Source organism: Triticum dicoccoides, chromosome 6A (genome assembly GCF_002162155.2).
Source record: "Triticum dicoccoides isolate Atlit2015 ecotype Zavitan chromosome 6A, WEW_v2.0, whole genome shotgun sequence".
Classification (NCBI taxonomy): domain Eukaryota; kingdom Viridiplantae; phylum Streptophyta; class Magnoliopsida; order Poales; family Poaceae; genus Triticum; species Triticum dicoccoides.
Window position 1 is genome coordinate 445,559,537 of NC_041390.1, and position 4,667 is coordinate 445,564,203.

A 4,667-nucleotide genomic window follows, 5' to 3' on the forward strand; every position below is an offset into this window, starting at 1 on the left:
GTTTTCAGCAAAGACTATGAACTAACCATATTCACAATAATGCATAGGTCTCATGTTTACTCATATCAATGGCATAATCAACTAGCGAGCAATAATAATAAATCTCGGATGACAACACTTTCTCAAAACAACCATAATATGATATAACAAGATGGTATCTCGCTAGCCCTTTCTGAGACCGCAAAACACAAATGCAGAGCACCTTTAAAGATCAAGGACTGACTAGACATTGTAATTCATGGTAAAAGAGATCCAGTCAAGTCATACTCAATGTAAACTAACAGTAATGAATGCAAATGACAGCGGTGTTCTCCAACTGGTGCTTTTTAACAAGAGGATGATGACTCAACACGAAAGTAAATAGATAGGCCCTTCGCAGAGTGAAGAAGGGATTTGTAGAGGTGTCAGAGCTCGGTTTTGAAATAGAGGTGAATAATATTTTGAGCGGTATACTTTCATTGTCAACATAACAACCAAGAGATGGCGATATCTTCCATGCTACACGCATTATAGGCGGTTCCCAAACAGAATGGTAAAGTTTATACTCCCCCTCCACCAACAAGCATCAATCCATGGCTTGTTCGAAACAACGAGTGCCTCCAACTAAAGAGTCCCAGGGGGGTTTTGTTTGCAATTATTTTGATTTGATTTGCATAAAGCATGGGACTGGGCATCCCGGTGACCAGCCCTTTTCTCGTGAGTGAGGAGCGGAGTCCACTCCTCTTGAGAATAACCCGCCTAAAATGGAAGATACAGACAGCCCTAGTTGATACATGAGTTATTCGAGTATACAAAATAGGATATTTATTTGAAGGTTTAGAGTTTGGCACATACAAATTTACTTGGAACGGCAGGTAGATACCATATATAGGTAGGTATGGTGGACTCATATGGAATAACTTTGGGGTTTATGGAGTTGGATGCTCAAGCAGTATTCCCGCTTAGTACAGGTGAAGGCTAGCAAAAGACTGGGAAGCAACCAGCTAGAGAGCGACAACAGTCATGAACATGCATTAAAATTAATCAACACCGAATGCAAGCATGAGTAGGATATAATCCACCATGAACATAAATATCGTGAAGGCTATGTTGATTTTGTTTCAACTACATGCGTGAACATGCGCCAAGTCAAGTCACTTAAATCATTCAGAGGAGGATACCGCCCTATCATACCACATCACAACCATTTTAATAGCATGTTGGCATTCAAGGTAAACCATTATAAGCTCCTAGCTAATCAAGCATGGCACAAGAAACTATGATCTCTAGTTGTCATTGCAAACATGTTTATTCATAATAGGCTGAATCAGGAACGATGAACTAATCATATTTACAAAAACAAGAGAGGTCGAGTTCATACCAGCTTTTCTCATCTCATTCAGTCCATCATATATCGTCATAATTGCCTTTCACTTGCACGACCGAACGATGTGGATAATAATAATAATAGTGCACGTGCATTGGACTAAGCTGGAATCTGAAAGCATTCAATAAACAGGAGAAGACAAGGCAATATGGGCTCTTTTGTCAGATCAACAATTATGCATATAAGAGCCACTTCAACAATTTAATCATGGTCTTCTCCTATCGACCCCCAAAGAAAAGAAAAGAAATAAAACTATTTACACGGGAAAGCTCCCAACAAGCAAAAAGAAGAACATGAAATCTTTTTGGGTTTTCTTTTTAATTACTACTACAAGCATAGAAATTAAAACTAGCTAAAAGCTACAACTATTTTTTTTCGTTTTTCTTAAGGTTTATTAAACACACAAGAAGAAAGCATAAAAAGGAAATAAACTAGCATGGATGATACAATGAAAAAGTATGAGCACCGACATCTAGCAATGAGTGTGTGAATGTCGGCATTCTGGGAACGGGGGTCCCCAGACTTGCCTGCCTGCGGCCTGCGGCGTGGCTCAAAGGGGGCCCGGCACGGCCCATCTTCACCAACACAAGACTCAAGACCCTCGCGAGGGGCCAAGCCTCGCGGGGCAGACGACGCGGACCGTCCTCAGGCGTGGCCTCGTCAGGCTGGCTCACGAGGAGGTGGAGAAATCAAGGTGAGGTACCTCGTGAGGTGCCCATGACGCAAGCCATGACGACTCCGGGCACCAGACGGGTGCCAGCCCGCGCAGCGTCCTCCTTTCCTCTTTGGTGAAAAGGGACCAAGCGCAGTCGCGGAGTACCAAGGCATCAGGCAAAGGTTTCCATTTCGGTGCAACGAGACCAAGACCAGGAGGACTACGAGACGGAGGTCACCGTGGAGCCCAAGACGGCGTCATCACCAGAGCTTTGCGCAGGCGAAGACTGCTTTTGTCAGGATAGTTGATACTTGTTGTCCCCCTTCAAATTAGCCCGCCATTGTTGGCTCCCTTCCCGCTCGATATTTGGGAAGAGGACCAGGGCCCCTATAAATAGGACCAGCCACCCACATAGCAAGGGGTTCGGTCGGTTGGCTTGAGAGAGAGAGAGAGAAAGGTGGCTGAACTCCTCCCAGCAGTTCATTGCCCCAGCCAAGAACAGACCCTCGCGAGGCTGTTCTTCTTTGTATTGCTCATCATCATCAGCCCCAAGAGGCAATCCACCCACCACACACTGGAGTAGGGTATTACACCACGGCGGTGGCCCGAACCAGTATAAATCTTGTGTCTCTTGTGCAGTTCTTTCAGTAGTCTAGATCTTTGCGAGGCGGAGAGGTAGAAGGCGTAATCTCCGTGCGCACCCCAGTGTTCGAACCTTAAGGGTCTGCCGGAACCTGAAATCCGACATTTGGTGCGCCAGGTAGGGGTGCGCCGGAATTCGTCTTCCACCGCTCCGTGCCCCGTCGCGTCGTCATCACCATGCCCGACGACCAGGAGGGCAACCCTGACCCATGGGCTGCATGGCCCGCCCGCGCGGAACCGCCCGTCTCGGGTGACCCCGTGCCCCAGGCAGCTCGCGGTCCGCAGGGCGCTGCGGGCCGCGGGCGACGCGGACAGACTTCGACGACTCTTACACCGCGGCAGGCACGGTCGGCAGCAAGGGCCTCCAATCACGCCGTGACCACGACACCGTACACCCGCCGGGAGCAGGCGAACTCGAGGGCCGCGCTCGCGGTGTCCCGAGAGCTGCTGCGGTGCAGACTGCTGGAGGGCGGCCACGACGTGCTGCTGGAGCGAGTGGCGGAGCTCCTGGGCTTTGCCGCCTCGGGGGCTCACCCCTTCTCCACCCAGCTCCCATCTCAAACCCAGGGCGACCCGCGCGGGGGCTCCACGCGTGCCCGCGGGCTCCAAGGCTACTCCGACGCCAGCGAAGCTGTCAGCACCGGACCGGCGGCGGCGCTGCCCCCGCCCCCGGCCCGCGAAGAAGGACTCAACGCGACCTACGGCCCCAGTGGGCGCCCGCGCTGCCACCCCGCAGTGGGCGTGGCATGCGGGGCATCATGGCGTGGCATTCGAGATGATGGCGCCGGAGGAGTACGTGCCCCTCATGATGGACCAAGGACACCCTCACAAGAGCGGACAAGGCTCGCTCCTCGGCCCAAGCTGGGGGGACGAGGCACTGGAAGCTGAACCTTTCCAGGAGCCCCGGGACGGTCCCACTAGCCACGCCGGAGGAAGCGATTATCGGGCACCGCTAATTCTTCAGGAGCAGGTATACACTAACCATGGATCGCAGGAGGTGCAGGTCGCCGCAGCAGGCAGTTGCCCCGCTCCCACAACCTCCTACCCCTCGGGAGGAGGGCGCGGGGGGCTGCAGGATCGGGGCCGAGATCCGACATCACCACCGCGGCGTTTGGAGCAAGGTGTTCTCAGGAGATAGGCCCTCTGCTGGGGAGGTGCCTCAGGGCCTGCCCCTGGCGGAGGACCCGTGGTCGTCGGGGGAACCGCTGGCGACCGCTCTACCCCATCGGGCGGCGTCCTGGGTTCCGGTCATTGCTGATGGCACTAGAGTGTGGCGCAAGGCGGGGCCCTCGTCTGGCGATATGAAGCAAGGCCAGGTCCTGTGAAGAAGGCCCAGTGCCTGTGAAGCTCGCCGCCACATGACACTCTCACGTAATAATGAGTGGGGCTGTACACGCCCCGGAGTCTCAGGGGTGCCGGCCTCAGGCCCTGGGCTCCCTCCCACGCCCAGTGGCAGCACTTAGCTCCGCGCTGGTGAGAAGACATCCAAGACTAGACTAGGTGCCGGACGCGGCCTTTTGTTTGCTTTCGTTGCCTTTCCCTTTGGCTGTATCTTTTCCCCCGCTGGATTTGAGTTGGATTCAAATTTGAGATTTGCGTGTGTTCGGGGAAGGGGTGCTTATTCTCGCTCGAGCCGTTTCTCGTGTTCTGGTTACCACTTCGCCACAGCTGCCTCCCCTCGCGAGCCCCTCGCGAGTCGGGTCAGGCCTGGCTCGTGCGCAACTCAAACTGCCGCTGTTGCTCCCTCTTGGGAGGATTTTCGGGTGCCTGCGGAGGTTATCCTCTTTGGAAAAGGCCCAGAGCCTGTGAAGCAAGGCGAGTGCCTGTGAAGCTATCGCGTTTGGAAAAGGCCCAGAGCCTGTGAAGCAAGGCGAGTGCCTGTGAAGCTATCACGTTTGGAAAAGGCCCAGAGCCTGTGAAGCAAGGCGAGTACCTGTGAAGCTATCGCGTTTGGAAAAGGCCCAGAGCCTGTGAAGCAAGGCGAGTGCCTGTGAAGCTATCGCG